This window comes from Pristiophorus japonicus, chromosome 27 (genome assembly GCF_044704955.1).
Source record: "Pristiophorus japonicus isolate sPriJap1 chromosome 27, sPriJap1.hap1, whole genome shotgun sequence".
NCBI lineage: Eukaryota > Metazoa > Chordata > Chondrichthyes > Pristiophoridae > Pristiophorus > Pristiophorus japonicus.
This window is the reverse complement of record NC_092003.1, coordinates 7,501,743-7,518,341: the sequence shown is the minus strand read 5'-3', so window position 1 is coordinate 7,518,341 and position 16,599 is coordinate 7,501,743. Positions and strand designations below refer to the sequence as shown.

At 54.9% G+C, this 16,599-nt stretch overlaps 1 protein-coding gene across 1 annotated transcript in view; it reads left to right on the top strand.

Annotated features, from left to right (window-relative positions):
• The window catches only part of LOC139239457 (vascular endothelial growth factor A-like), a 53,687-nt gene that overhangs the window by 2,124 nt on the left and 34,964 nt on the right, over positions 1-16,599 (top strand). The gene's annotated exons all lie outside the window — the stretch shown is intronic.

Here is a 16,599-nt window from a genome sequence, read left to right as displayed (position 1 = left end):
CAAATTCCACAGATTTACAACCCTCAGAGAGAAGAAATTCCTCCTCATCTCAATTTTAAATGGGCGGCCCCTTATTCTAAGATTATTCCCTCCAGTTCTAGTCTCCCCCATCAGTGGAAACATCCTCTCTGCATCCACCTTGTCAAGCCCCCTCATAATCTTATACGTTTCGATAAGATCACCTCTCATTCTTCTGAATTCCAATGAATAGAGGCCCAACCTCCTCAACCTTTCCTCATAAGTCAACCCCCTCAGCCCCGGAATCAACCGAGTGAACCTTCTCTGAACTGCCTCCAAAGCAAGTATATCCTTTCGTAAATATGGAAACCAAAACTGCACGCAGTACTCCAGGTGTGGCCTCACCAATACCCTGTATAACTATAGAAAGACTTCCCTACTTTTATACTCCATCCCCTTTGCAATAAAGGCCAAGATACCATGGGCCTTCCTGATCACTTGCTGTACCTGCAAACTATCCTTTTGTGTTTCATGCACCAGTACCCCCAGGTCCCGCTGTACTGCGGCACTTTGCAATCTTTATCCATTTAAGTAATAACTTGCTCCTCGAGTCATGAGGGATAAACATAAATCGCGACCTTTCAACCTGGACAGGACATGGGAGGGGCGATTCTATATGCAAGATACTTAAGAGAATCGGTAAATGTGGAACATTACTACGAATTAAACAGCGAGAATGAGAATCATAGGATGGTTACAGCACAACAGGAGGCCATTCAGCCCATCGAGCCTGTGCCTTCAGCCAGTCCCACTCCCTGCCCTTTCCCCATAGCCCTGCAAATTTCGTTCCTTCAGCTACTTATCCAACTCCCTTTAGAAAGCCCCGATTGAGTCTGCCTCCAGCGCCCTCTCAGGCAGCGCATTCCAGATCCTAACCACTCGCTGCGTAAAAACGTTTTTCCTCGTGTCGCCTTTGGTTCTTCTGCCGATCGCCTTAAATCTGTGTGTCCTCTGGTTCTCGACCCTTCTGCCAATACAAAAACAACTTGTATTTATATAGCGCCTTTAACGTAATGAAATGTCCCAAGGCGCTTCACAGGAGTATTATGAAATGAAAAATTTGACACCGAGCCGCATAAGTAGAAATTAGGGCAGGTGACCAAAAGCTGAGTCAAAGAGGTCGGTTTTAAGGAGCGTCTTGAAGGAGGAGAGAGAGAGACAGAGAGGTTTAGGGAGGGAGTTCCAGAGCTTGGGGTCCAGGCAACCAGAAGGCACGGCCACCGATGGTGGAGCAATTATAATCAGGGATGGTCAGGAGAGCAGAATTAGAGGAGCGCAGAGATCTCGGGGGGTTGTGTGGCTGGAGGGATAGGGAGGGACGAGGACATGGAGGGATTTGTAAACAAGGATGAGAATTTTGAAATCGGGGCGTTGCTTAACCAGGAGCCAATGTAAGCCAGCGAGCACAGGGGGTGATGGGTGAACGGGACTCGGTGCGAGTTAGGACACGGGGCAGCGAGCACAGGGGGTGATGGGTGAGCGGGACTCGGTGCATGTTAGGACACGGGGCAGCGAGCACACGGGGTGATGGGTGAGCGGGACTCGGTGCGAGTTAGGATACGGGGCAGCGAGCACAGGGGGTGATGGGTGAGCGGGACTCGGTGCGAGTTAGGATACGGGCAGCCGAGTTTTGGATGACCTCAAGTTTACGTCGGGTAGAACGTGGGAGGCCGGCCAGGAGTGCGTTGGAATAGTCAAGTCTGGAGCTAGCAAAGGAAGGGACGAGGGCTTCAGCAGCGGATGAGCTGAGACAGGGGGCGGAGACGGGCGATGTTACAAAGGGGGAAATCGGCAGTCTTAGTTATGGCGTGGACTTGTGGCCGGAAGCTCAGGACCTGCTGTTGGTGCGTGGTCAGTCCTGAGATCCGAGCATTTATTTGGTAAAAAACACAGTTTAGTACTCCAGAGACATATTAAAGAACGTGGGACGTGAAGGAGAGCAGCAGAGAAGGATCGCAAGAGCTCGAATTGGTCCAGAGCTTAATTTCAGGTCGGACACTGTGAATACTGTGTCTGTACTCTTAACAGGAACGTCACTTGGCATCCGGATATCGTGTCCGTATTGTGTTAGATCCTGTGACGTTGGTATGACATTTGCACTTTCGGGAAATGGCTGTGCACTTGTATTTCATTCCGAAATTCCCTGCCCTCCCCTCAGCTTTCTATCTCCCCGCACGCGCGCAGACACACACACACACACACACACACGTGCATTTGTGCATCAGGTTGAGTTGGGGCCACGTTTCAAGTCGAGGCAGTGACATCGTGATGACGTCTTTCTGTCCTTTCAACAACACAAGCTCTTATCCGGACCTTCTAAAGGACCCCGCCGACATCATTCCTTGCAGCGGTATTGAATACCCAGACCTGCAGGTTCACAGCGTTTCACAGCCAATGCAGTACTTGTTTGAAGTGCAGTCACTGTTGTAATGTGGGAAATGCGGCAGCCGGTTTGTGCACAGCAAGCTCCCACAAACAGCAATGTGCTAATGACCCAGATCATCTGTTTTACTGATCTGGATCAGGGGATAAATATTGGCCCCCAGGACACCAGGGAGATCTCCCCTGCTCTTCTTCGAAATAGTGCCATGGGAGCTTTTCCGTCCACCTGAGAGGGCAGATGGGGGTCTCGGTTTAACTTCTCATCCTTAAGACTGCCCCTCCGACAGTACGGTGCTCCCTCAGCACTGCCCCTCCATCAGTGCGGCGCTCCCTCAGCACTGCCCCTCCAACAGTGCGGCGCTCCCTCAGTACCACCTCTCCAACAGTGCGGTGCTCCCTCAGTACTGCCCCTCCGACAGTACGGCGCTCCCTCAGCACCGCCCCTCCAACAGTGCGGCACTCCCTCAGTACCGCTCCCCAACAGTGCGGCGCTCCCTCAGTACTGCCCCTCCGACAGTGCGGCACTCCCTCAGTACTGCCCCTCCGACAGTGCGGCACTCCCTCAGTACCGCTCCCTGACAGTGCGGCGCTCCCTCAGTACTGCCCCTCCGACAGTGCGGCACTCCCTCAGCACTGCACTGGGAGCGTCGGCCTAGATTTTTGAGCTTACGTCTCTGGCTTGGGGCTCGAACCCACGTGCTCCTGACTCAGAGACGAGAGAGAGTGCTCCCCACTGAGCCACGACTGACACGAGATGTCCCAGGTTGCCGGTATAGAAGCTGGGTAGGTCATAGGCGAGAGACGATTGCTGAAGCCCCATTATACTGTTCCTTGTGCTGTGTTTATTGCAGGACTTGAACTGTAACTCACTGAAGGTTCAGATTAGCAAATAAATTTTTTTTCAATCGAGATAGCGGAGCTATTTATAAATTGTTATAGATTTAGCGCTGCCCCACAATATATGTGCACGAGTGTAACCTTGCATTCTCAGTGATAATGAAAAAGATTATGACACACGGTGTATTCTATCACTGGCTGATTCTCACTCTCCCTAACCCAGGGGTCACTGGGCAGTGATCGGGAGCAGGAACCCTGGCTGATTCTCACTCTCTCCCTAACCCAGGGGTCACTGGGCAGTGATCGGGAGCAGGAACCCTGGCTGATTCTCCCCCTCTCCCTAACCCAGGGGGTCACTGGGCAGTGATCGGGAGCAGGAACCCTGGCTGATTCTCACTCTCTCCCTAACCCAGGGGGTCACTGGGCAGTGATCGGGAGCAGGAACCCTGGCTGATTCTCACTCTCCCTAACCCAGGGGTCACTGGGCAGTGATCGGGAGCAGGAACCCTGGCTGATTCTCCCCCTCTCCCTAACCCAGGGGGTCACTGGGCAGTGATCGGGAGCAGGACCCCTGGCTGATTCTCGCTCTCGCTCTAATCCAGGGGTCACTGGGCAGTGATCGGGAGCAGGAACCCTGGCTGATTCTCCCCTCTCCCTAACCCAGGGGTCACTGGGCAGTGATCGGGAGCAGGAACCCTGGCTGATTCTCCCCTCTCCCTAACCCAGGGGTCACTGGGCAGTGATCGGGAGCAGGAACCCTGGCTGATTCTCCCCTCTCCCTAACCCAAGGGTCACTGGGCAGTGATCGGGAGCAGGAACCCTGGCTGATTCTCGCCTCTCCCTAACCCAGGGGGTCACTGGGCAGTGATCGGGAGCAGGAACCCTGGCTGATTCTCCCCTCTCCCTAACCCAGGGGGTCACTGGGCAGTGATCGGGAGCAGGAACCCTGGCTGATTCTCCCCTCTCCCTAACCCAAGGGTCACTGGGCAGTGATCGGGAGCAGGAACCCTGGCTGATTCTCCCCTCTCCCTAACCCAGGGGGTCACTGGGCAGTGATCGGGAGCAGGAACCCTGGCTGATTCTCCCCTCTCCCTAACCCAGGGGGTCACTGGGCAGTGATCGGGAGCAGGAACCCTGGCTGATTCTCACTCTCCCTAACCCAGGGGGTCACTGGGCAGTGATCGGGAGCAGGAACCCTGGCTGATTCTCCCCCTCTCCCTAACCCAGGGGGTCACTGGGCAGTGATCGGGAGCAGGAACCCTGGCTGATTCTCACTCTCTCTCTAACCCAGGGGGTCACTGGGCAGTGATCGGGAGCAGGAACCCTGGCTGATTCTCCCCTCTCCCTAACCCAGGGGTCACTGGGCAGTGATCGGGAGCAGGAACCCTGGCTGATTCTCCCCTCTCCCTAACCCAGGGGGTCACTGGGCAGTGATCGGGAGCAGGAACCCTGGCTGATTCTCACCCTCTCCCTAACCCAGGGGGTCACTGGGCAGTGATCGGGAGCAGGAACCCTGGCTGATTCTGGGACGGGTGGGATTCATTGCAGGGTTCTTATAGAACTGAAGGAGCCCTTGCATTTAGGGATTCGATAGAAACAGGGATACATGGAATTAGATCGAATGTACAGCACAGAAACACCCACTGGGCCCAACAGCTCCGTGCCGGTGTTTATGCTCCACCCCACCTCCCACCCCTCTCCATCTCACCCCATCACCATATCCTTCTATTCCTTTCTCCCTCATGTGTTTATCTAGCTTCTCCTTAAGTGCTATTCGCCTCAACCACTCCCGGTGTCAGCGAGTTCCACATTCTCACCACTCTCTGGGTAAAGAAGTTTCTCCTGAATTCCCCATTGGATTTGTTAGTGGTTGTCATCATCATCATAGGCAGTCCCTCGAAATCGAGGAAGACTTGCTTCCACTCTAAAAGTGAGTTCTTGGGTGACTGAACAGTCCAATACGGGAATTACAGTCTCTGTCACAGTTGGGACAGACAGTGGTTGAGGAAAGGGTGTGTGGGACAGGTTTGCCGCACACTCCTTCCGCTGTCTGCGCTTGTTTTCTGCATGCTCTCGGCGACGAGACTCGAGGTGCTCAGCGCTCTCCCGGATGCTCTTCCTCCACTTAGGGTGGTCTTGGGCCAGGTACCCATCCAGGTGTCGGTGGGGATGTTGCACTTTGGAGGCTTTGAGGGTGTCCGTGAAACGTTTCCTTTGCCCACCTTTGGCTCGCTTGCCGTGTAGGAGTTCCGAGTAGAGCGCTTGCTTTGGGAGTCTCGTGTCTGCCATGCGGACTGTGTAGCCCGCCCAACGGAGCTGATCGAGTGCGGTCAGTGCTTTGATGCCGGGGATGTTGGCCTGGTCGAGGACGCTAACGTTGGTGCGTCTGTCCTCCCGGGGGATTTTCAGGATCTTGCGGAGACATCGCTGGTGCAGCATGCAGCAAGACCTGGACAACATCCAGGCTTGGGCTGATAAGTGACACACAAGTGCCAGTCAGTGACCATCGCTAGCAAGAGAGAGTCTAACCACCTCCCCACGACATTATATTGATGGCCCCCTAATTTTGGGCTGCCCCTCAAGTGCAAACATTTTCTCTACATCTGGCCTATCGAAACCCTTCATAATTTTTAGAGACTCCTAGCGGGTCACCTCCCCTTCCCGACCCCTCAGCCGCCTTCTTTCTTGGGCTCGGACCAGAGGACTGGAGGATGGCAATGCAGTACCCTCGTATTTAGAAATGGGATTGAGTGGGAACGACAAGATCAGCCAGTTCGTCTCTCAACCGACTGGGCAAATGCTGAAATAAACTAGCGATGAGAGCCAGCATGAAATGCCCACCAAGAGCAGTTGAGCAGGATTTTTTGATCAAATAACAAAGGATATAGATAAGGTCGAGAATGTAGGTGTGGATTTTGTTCTAAAAATCAAGTTTTGACTCGCGTCTTGCATTAACATTACATAGGATATACAGCACAGAAACAGACCATTGGGCCCAACCAGTCCGTGCCGGCGTTTATGTTCCACTCGAGCCTCCTCCCGTCTTTCCTCATCTAACTCTATCAGCATAACCCTCTATTCCCTTCTCCCTCATATGTTTGTCCAGCCTCCCCTTAAATGCATCGATACTATTCGCCTCAACCCCTCCCTGTGGCAGCGAGTTCCACATTCTCAACCCTCTCTGGGTAAAGAAGTTTCTCCTGAATTCCCCGTTGGGTTTCTGGGTGACGATCTCATATTGATGGCCCCTAGTTATGCCCTTCCCCACAAGTGGAAACATTCTCTCTGTATCAACTCTATCAAAACCTTTCATCATTTTTAAAGACCTCTATTAGGTCACCCCTCAGCCTTCTCTTTTCAACGGAAAAAAAAAAACCAGCGTCTTTCACGTCGAAAAAAAGTTCCCAAGCTGCTTTGCCGGCATGTGCGGAGAATAACATTGCGCCGAAAAAAGGAGAGATTATAAAGAGTGCTGGAAGGTTTGGCGATTTTGAAGGAGGAGAGGGACCTGGAGGGATTAAAGGAGGGAATCCCAGAGAATGCAATTGGGCCAAAGTGGGTCAGATGCGTCTGTTGCCTGGGCCCCAAGCTCTGGAACTCCCTCCCGAAACCCCTCCACCTCTCTTTCCTCCTTCAAGACGCTCCTTAAAACCGACCTCTCTGACCCAGCTTTTGGTCACCTGCGCTAATTTCTCCTTATGCGGCTCAGTGTCAAATGTTTCATCTCGTAACAGTCCTGTGAAGCCTCTTGGGACGTTTCACCACGTTAAAGGCGCTATATAAATGCAAGTATTGAGTTTAGAAGATTGAGAAGATCTGACCATGGTGTTTAAAATGTTCAAAGCGTTCTCCTTAGAGCAGAGAGCAGGTTGAGGGCGAGATTCGATCGAGGTGTTGGAAATTATGAGGAGTTTTGATAGAGTGATTAAGGAAAAACTGTTTGCAATGGCAGGAGGATCAGGAAAGTGGAGTTGAGGTCGGAGGTCAGCCCTGATCTCATTGAATGGCGGAGCAGGCTCGAGGGGCCCAATGGCCGACTCCTGCTCCTAATTACTTATGGTAACCAGAGGATACAGATTTAAGATAAGTGGCAAAAGCACCAGAGGAGGGAGATGAGGAGTTGCCGTGATCGGGAACGCGCTGCCTGAAAGGGCAGTGGGAGCAGATTCAATCGAAACTTTCAAATGGGAATTGGAGATATACTTAAAAAGTGAAAATTTGCAGGGCTACGGGGAAAGAGCAGGAGGTGGTGTGGGACTAAGTGGAACGCTCTTTCGGAGAGCTGGCACAGGCACGACGGGCCGAAAGACCTCCTCCTGTGCACGATGCTTCGATAGGGTAGCTCGGGAGAAACTATAGCCTCTGCTGGGAGGAGCTTACTGGGTGGTCTAACTGGGAGAAGAGTGTTGGTCAAGACAATATAGCTTGAATGGTGTAATGTATTTGCTTCAAGGGTTCTTAGCTTAAGAATTCATAGCAGCACATTGCTATTAAGAATTAGTTGGTTTAACAAGGGGGCACTTGTTTGATGTGTCCCCCCCTTTAATCAGGGGGCACTTGATTTTCTGATGGCAACAAAATAGTTGTGGAGCTGTTGCACTGTGAGTGGCTTAGCCAGTCACATGATGTTCACAAGACTCAATAAAACCCCAGCCAGTTGGGTGTAGGTCATCCATGATGAGGCAGGTGGTTGTGAGCCTGGTGGATGAACTGGTAATGTGTCGTGTGATTGTTAAACCTTTTGCCAATCAACCAACTAGTTCTTAATTTAAAAAAATATATTAGCAAAGGTTTACCAATCGCACGACACATTACCAGTTCATCCACCAGGCTCACAACTGCATACCTCATCCCCCGAACCCAACTGGCCGGGGTTTTATTCAGTCTTGTGAACGTCGCGTGACTGGCTAAGCCCCTCCCAGCTCAACAGCTCTACCAACCTGTGAGCATGCTCAGCGGGGCGTACGTTACAGGCGGAAATTGGGTTGGCAACTCTGGTGGGCGTATCCCTGGAGGTCTCGTCACATGACCTCCCACCATTGGTCGCCCAGTGCGCGCGCCCTCGCGGTGCCCCGCCCTCCCAACCAATCGGAACGCGAACACGACTCTTCAGTCTCCGATTGTGTGAGCCCTGACTGTCAGGCAAACCGCTTTTCTTCCAATCTCAGATATTTCCACAACTGCGGAACAAAGGTGTTCGTTTGAAGGCCTTCTGTATTTTAAAAAAGAACAGGCAATTTTCGGATTGCCCCGACAGTTTTTCTCCAGGGTTTAGTTCGCTGCAGTAACTCCGCGATCAGGATTTAATTCCTGGACACACCAGGAGGGTTAGCAATCCTAGCTGGAACTGCTGTATCTTCAGCCCTGAAAGAAAAGACTTGCATTTATATAGCACCTTTCCCGACCACGGGACGTCCCAAAGCGCTTTACAGCTAATGAAGCACTTTTTGAAATGCAGTCACTGTTGTAATGTAGGAAACGCAGCAGCCAATTTGTGCACAGCAAGCTCCCACAAACAGCAATGTGATAATGACCAGATGATCTGTTTTTGTTATGTTGATTGAGGGATAAATACAGGCCCCAGGATACCGGGGAGAACTCCCCTGCTCTTCTTCAAAATAGTGACATGGAATCTTATACATCCACCTGAGAGAGCAGACGGGGCCTCGGTTTAACGTCTCATTCAAAATACGGCACCTCCGACAATGCGGCGCTCCCTCAGTACTGCCCCTCCAAGATTGTGGAGCTCCCTCAGTACTGCCCCTCCAACAGTGCGGTTCTCCCTCAGTACTGCCCTTCTGACAATGCAGTGCTCTCTCAGTACTGCCCTTCTGACAATGCAGCGTTCCCTCAGTACTGCCCCTCCGACATTGCGGCGCTCCCTCAGTACTGCCCCTCCAACAGTGTGGCGCTCCCTCAGTACTGCCCCTCCGACAGTGCGGCACTCCCTCAGTACCTCAGTGTGGCTGGCATTTGTTAAATCCCACTCTTACGTGAGGAGCTGATATCGGAAAGATTTGCCTGAAAGAGCGCTGATGTGAGTGACAACGCTGACACACTGCCGTGTGTGTGCAGCTCAGACGTCAATGGCGCCCATCACCTTGGTGCCAGTTAAAGTTGACGTTGATTGATGTTAAGTTGTATTTAACCCTTTCATGTTAAGGAATCACCAGTGTGTAACAGTCCAGCTATCTGAGACAACGCGCAACAAGGTTATGTTCAATAACAAAGGTTTAATACCAACATTGGTCTGAAATCATAAGTACCACAGCCAATAATACCCAACCCCCGCTCACACCCCACTTTTTCCACCTTTGACATAAATCACATGGTCAACATGTCCATCAACACAGAATGCAAAGGCAAAGCAGGAGCGTGGTCCCCAGCCCCCATACATTGCAACAAATTGCATGCACCCAGATGGCGATATAATACAGCCATCATCTGCGCACATGCACCCCACTTTCCTTCCCGCCGCCCGCCGTTTCTCCTCCCCACCTCTACTCCTTCCCCATTCCCCTCCTGACTCCAAGCCGCCTGGCCGAGGAGGTCCTCAGGCGATGCTTCATTGGGGGGTGGGGGGTGATGGCCGAACCGTTGCTTGGACAGATACGGGAGAGGACGGTCTCGAGGTGGGAACATGCTCCGAGCCAGACGCAAGATATTGCTGCTGGCTCTCAGGTGTGGTTGGCAATGGGGATGCATCACCTTGGGGTGCAGTGCCACGCTCCGAGACCACTGGGAGCCCTCTGCCACCAGTGTTCCTGGCTACCAGCTCCAGGGCCTCCTCCATCCCTTCCATGTGATGTCTTATTTGTTGGACAAAAACTCGGTGCCAACTGTGTTCTTGGTGCTTAGTAGGCTTTTTGCTGCTGGTGAATCTCCGTCGTGCCTCCCACAACAGCCAGACAGGCACACACCACAGCCACACACGCTTTCAGTGCCTCTGAGCTCCCTCTCTCTCTGTCTCCTCTTCTGCGCATGTCATGATGACCCTTGACCTCCTGAATCGCGAGAATCGAGCATTGCCATGCCGTTGCTAAGGACGGCCACACTTTACGGCAGAAGGTCATTTGATATCGCTCGCGGTAACGCTCATTTTCAAAAATGTAAACAAGGGGATTTGAGAATGGGCGAGAAGCCGGCGATCTGAAAACCCATTTTTTTTGCTGCCCACGCCGGAAATAACGCCCATTTTTGGGCGCTAAGCACAAAAGTGGAGGTTCTAGCCCTATGAACCCACAAAGTTCTGACTTCGAGGCGAGTGTGTTACCCACTGAGCCACAGGTGACAAGAGGCATGTAGAGGTCTGACTGGTACCCACGGAATCCAGTCCAGCCCCTCCAGACAGTGTGGCAGGCAGTCGGGGCCTCCGCACTCTCCCATCTCAAGCTGCGTTCGAGAGAGCAGGGGTGACGGTTCGAGACACGGAAGGTGGGACGAGGGGCCCGATACATTTGCACCTCCCTTGAGCGGACCACGAGAGACAGACACTCGGGAAGAGGGAGGAAATGAACTCGGGGGTCACATCGAAAGATTTCAAACCTTGCCTGTTTTTGTCATTAGAATCTGGGCTGGAAATCAAAAACAAAACGAGTCCGAGCGAGGGCTGCTAATGACCAGGCCCTTGCGATACTCAAGTCATAAAACAAAGCTATCGCTGCGGAAATTTATTAGCATTTCCCCTCTCGTCCAATTCCTAACAGAGAGCTTTATACTTTCCCAGTGTTAAATCTTCTGTCATTTGAGAGAAAGTGTCCTTTATATTACCCTGTGTTGCACAGACTCGAAAGTGGAGCTCTTCGAATTCTTTCTTCACCAAATGCCAGAGAACTAATCGTCTGCGTAGTGTACGTTCATTGTCGGCCGATAGGTCCACGGCGACACTTAGTGCTGAGGGAGCACCGCACTGTCGGAGGGGTAGTGCTGAGGGAGCGCCGCACTGTCGGAGGGGCAGTACTGAGGGAGCACCGCACTGTCGGAGGGGTAGTGCTGAGGGAGCACCGCACTGTCGGAGGGGCAGTACTGAGGGAGCACCGCACTGTCGGAGGGGCAGTACTGAGGGAGCACCGCACTGTCGGAGGGGTAGTACTGAGGGAGCACCGCACTGTCGGAGGGGCAGTACTGAGGGAGCTCCGCACTGTCGGAGGGGTAGTGCTGAGGGAGCGCCGCACTGTCGGAGGGGTAGTACTGAGGGAGCACCGCACTGTCGGAGGGGCAGTACTGAGGGAGCACCGCACTGTCGGAGGGGTAGTACTGAGGGAGCACCGCACTGTCGGAGGGGCAGTACTGAGGGAGCACCGCACTGTCGGAGGGGCAGTACTGAGGGAGCACCGCACTGTCGGAGGGGTAGTACTGAGAGAGCACCGCACTGTCGGAGGGGCAGTGCTGAGGGAGCACCGCACTGTCGGGGGGGCAGTACTGAGGGCGCGCCGCACTGTCGGAGGGGTAGTACTGAGAGAGCACCGCACTGTCGGAGGGGCAGTGCTGAGGGAGCACCGCACTGTCGGAGGGGCAGTACTGAGGGAGCACCGCACTGTCGGAGGGGTAGTGCTGAGGGCTAACTCTAGGTATCAGCCGTGGCTCAGTGTGGGAGCTTGCTGTGCGCATATTGGCTGCCGTGTTTCCTACATTACAGCAGTGACTATGCTTCAAAAAGTACTTCACTCTCGCCTCTGAGTCAGAAGGTGGTGTGTACAAGTCCCACTCCAGAGACTCGGGCGTAAAAAATCCAGGCTGACACACCGGTGCAGTGCTGAAGGAGCGCAGCACTGTCGGAGGGGCGGTACTGAGGGAGCACCGCACTGTCGGAGGGGCGGTACTGAGGGAGCGCCGCACTGTCGGAGGGGCGGTACTGAGGGAGCGCCGCACTGTCGGAGGGGCGGTACTGAGGGAGCACCGCACTGTCGGAGGGGCGGTACTGAGGGAGCGCCGCACTGTCGGAGGGGCGGTATTGAGGGAGCGCCGCACTGTCGGAGGGACGGTACTGAGGGAGTGCCGCACTGTCGGAGGGGCGGTACTGAGGGAGCGCCGCACTGTCGGAGGGGCGGTACTGAGGGAGCGCCGCACTGTCGGAGGGACGGTACTGAGGGAGTGCCGCACTGTCGGAGGGGCAGTACTGAGGGAGCGCCGCACTGTCGGAGGGGCGGTACTGAGGGAGCGCCGCACTGTCGGAGGGGCGGTACTGAGGGAGCACCGCACTGTCGGAGGGACGGTACTGAGGGAGCGCCGCACTGTCGGAGGGGCAGTACTGAGGGAGTGCCACACTGTCGGAGGGGTAGTTCTGAGAGAGCACCGCACTGTCAGAGGGGTAGTGCTGAGGGCGCGCCGCACTGTCGGAGGGGTAGTACTGAGAGAGCACCGCACTGTCGGAGGGGCAGTGCTGAGGGAGCGCCGCACTGTCGGAGGGGCAGTACTGAGGGAGCGCCGCACTGTCGGAGGGGCGGTACTGAGGGAGTGCCACACTGTCGGAGGGGTAGTACTGAGGGAGCGCCGCACTGTCGGAGGGGCAGTACTGAGGGAGCGCCGCACTGTCGGAGGGGTTGTACTGAGGGAGCGCCGCACTGTCGGAGGGGCAGTGCTGAGGGAACGCCGCACTGTCGGAGGGGCAGTGCTGAGGGAGTGCCGCACTGTCGGAGGGGCAGTGCTGAGGGCGCGCCGCACTGTCGGAGGGGCAGTGCTGAGGGAGCGCCGCACTGTCGGAGGGGCAGTGCTGAGGGAGCGCCGCACTGTCGGAGGGGCAGTGCTGAGGGAGTGCCGCACTGTCGGAGGGGCAGTGCTGAGGGAGCGCCGCACTGTCGGAGGGGCAGTGCTGAGGGAGCGCCGCATTGTCGGAGGGGCGGTACTGCGGGAGCTCCGCACTGTCGGAGGGACTGTACTGAGGGAGCACTGCACTGTCGGAGGGGCAGCGCAGAGAGAGCGCCGCACTGTCGGAGGGGCTGTATTGAGGGAGCACCGCACTGTCGGAAGGGTTATTGAGTCTTGTGAACATCACATGACTGGCTAAGCCACTCCCAACTCAACAGCTCTACAACTATTTTGGTAGAACGTTGTAAGGGCACACAAAAAACCCACAAATTAATTAATAAACATTAAAGGGAACCTTGACAACTCAAATCAAATTAAAATTCTGTTTCCTGTTGAAATGATGCACTCCACCGCGGCGCCCACCTCTCGCGGAAGGCCGCCAGCGTACCGGTGGACACCGCGTGCTCCATCTCCAGGGACACCCGGGCTCGGATGTAACCGCGGGAGAGAGGCAGGCAGTCGGGCTGAATGACCCCCTCGACCGCCCGCTGCCTGGACCGGCTGATGGCCCCCTCGGCCAGGCCCAGGAGCAGTCCCACGAGGAGGCCCTCGGACCTGCCTGCTTCCACAGCTTTACAAACCTGTGAGCGTTGCAATGGTGACCCTCCCAGGATGTTGATGGTGGGGGCTTCGGCGACGGGAATGCTGTTGAATGTCAAGGGGCGTCAGTTAGACCTGCGCTTGTTTTAAGGAGTGTCTTAAAGGAGGAGCGAGGGTGGGGTGGGGGGGAGGTTGTGTGGGACTAATTGGATCGCTCTTCCAAAGAGCCAGCACAGGCCCAATGGGCCGAGTGACCCCATTCTTTGCTGTGTAGGATTCGATGAAACCAGTTCTTGGTTCACCGTTGATCTCATCTCGTTAGAGTCCACCATCGATAAGATTGAAGAGATGCACATGTCGGAACGTTGCGAGAGAGTGTTCGGTACGCACACCACGGGTCCTCACTCCTATATCCACTGGGTCCCGCAATCGCTTAACTCGATACGGTAAAGGAGCGATCCTCTTCAGATTGTATGGCTTCATACGATCCTCGGAATCGAGAAAGACTTGCTTCCACTCTTGAAATGAGTCCTTAGGTGGCTGAACAGTCCAATACGGGAACCACAGTCCCTGTCACAGGTGGGACAGACAGTGGTCGAGGGAAGGGGAGGGTGGGACAGGTTTGCCGCACGCTCCTTCCGCTGCCTGCGCTTGGTCTCTGCACGCTCTCGGCGACGAGACTCGAGGTGCTCAGCGCCCTCCCGGATGCACTTCCTCCACTTAGGACCGGACTGGTCTTTGGCCAGGGACTCCCAGGTGTCGGTGGGGATGTTGCACTTTATATGAGGGTGTCCCTTGTAACGTTTCCTCTGCCCACCTTTGGCTCGTTTGCCGTGAAGGAGTTCCCAGTAGAGCGCTTGCTTTGGGAGTCTCGTGTCTGGGGGCATGCGGACAATGTGGCCCGCCCAGCGGAGCTGATCGAGTGTGTAACAGGGAGCACAGCAGCCAACACCCAGCATTTCTTCAGCCTGGAAGATGCCTGTGGGTGGATTTTTTTAACGTGGGGTGACCGTTGCACACCAGCCACCACACGGGGCTTGACAGAGCGAGGTCTTGGTCCAGGGGCAAGGGTTAACCAAGACGACCGGAGACCAGCTCTGCTGCACGGACCTAGTGCGCGCACATATCGCACAGTGTGGGCTGGGCCCGTGCTGCCCCTGGGCTCCGAACTCGCGCCTCTCCCGGGCCTCGATCGCGTCGCTCTACAATCTCTCGCCACTCCTCTGCAGCTTGCCGCCTCTCCTACTGTACCTGCCCACGCTCCAATCAGCGACTGGATTATCGTGATGTCCAATCCAGTTGCCCTCTTCACAGTCGTCGCCCTCCCCGACCAGCTCCCGACCCTGGCAAGCAGGCCATCGACCTGGAAACATGACCCATGACCTTTGTGAAGCAAGACAAGCTGAGGATGGGGGGGAGGCAAGAGTCAAAGGTCAAACATCGAACCACTGGCATTTCAAAGACCGAGCACATGTAGATGTTATACTTTAACCGGACAGGCCACAACCCCATCCACAGGGTTAAGCTCAGGGTGTTTCAACGGCTGAGTGTTAGATACCAGGTTCTCAGGGGCATTGGTGGGACAGTGTAGAGGGAGCTTTACTCTGTATCTAACCCCGTGCTGTACCTGTCCTGGGAGTGTTTGATGGGTCAGTGTAGAGGGAACTTTACTCTGTATCTAACCCCGTGCTGTACCTGCCCTGGGAGTGTTTGATGGGACAGTGCAGAGGGAGCTTTACTCTGTATCTAACCCCGTGCTGTACCTGTCCTGGGAGTGTTTGATGGGACAGTGCAGAGGGAGCTTTACTCTGTATCTAACCCCGTGCTGTACCTGCCCTGGGAGTGTTTGATGGGACAGTGTAGTGGGAGCTTTACTTTTTACTTCAATTGATGCTGTCCAATTGCTGTAACCTGGAAGTGGTTAAAGCTGAACTGACTGGAAGAGTGTTGCCTTTCCCAGCAACAACACCCAGTGAGGCTGCACCGCACTGTCGAAGGGGCAGTACTGAGGGAGCGCCGCACTGTCGGAGGGGCAGTACTGAGGGAGCGCCGCACTGTCGGAGGGGCAGTACTGAGGGAGCGCCGCACTGTCGGAGGGGCAGTACTGAGGGAACGTCGCACTGTCGGAGGAGCAGTACTGAGGGAGCGCCGCACTGTCGGAGGGACAGTACTGAGGGAGCCCCGCATTGTCGGAAGGGCGGTACTGAGGGAGCGCCGCACTGTCGGAAGGCCAGTACTGAGGGAGCACCGCACTGTCAGAGGGGCAGTACTGAGGGAGCGCCGCACTGTCGGAGGGGCAGTACTGAGGGAGCGCCGCACTGTCGGAGGGGCAGTACTGAGTGAGCGCCGCACTGTCAGAGGGGCAGTACTGAGGGAGCGCCGCACTGTCGGAGGGGCAGTACTGAGGGAGCGCCGCACTGTCGGAGGGGCAGTACTGAGGGAGCGCCGCACTGTCGGAGGGGCAGTACTGAGGGAGCACTGCACTGTCGGAGGGGCAGTACTGAGGGAGCGGATCAGAGGGAATCACAGCGCTGGTTATTGGGGACAGTGAATCTGTCTGGTTATTGGGGACAAGGCGGGTCACAGGGAATCAGAGTCCTGTTATTGGGGACGGAGATGGACCATGTTCCTAACCAATCACAGTTTACACACAGTGAGTCAGTTTGTGAATGAGAGAGTGAATGTGTGAGTGAATGAGAGTCTGAGTGAGTCTGTGAGTGAGAGTCTGAGAGAGAGTGAGTGAGTCTGAGTTAGTGTGAGAGAGTGAGTGAGAGTGTGTGTGTGTGTGTGAGAGAGAGAGTGAGTGTGTGAGAGTGAGAGTGTGTGTGAGAGAGTGTGTGAGAGTGAGAGTGTGTGTGTGTGAGAGAGAGAGTGTGTGAGAGTGAGAGTGTGCGTGTGAGAGAGTTTGTGAGAGTGAGTGTGTGAGAGAAAGTGAGTGTGTTGAAGAGAGAGTGAGTGTGTGAGAGTGTGTGTGTGAGAGAGAGAGTGAGTGTGTGAGAGTGTGAGTGTGTTGAA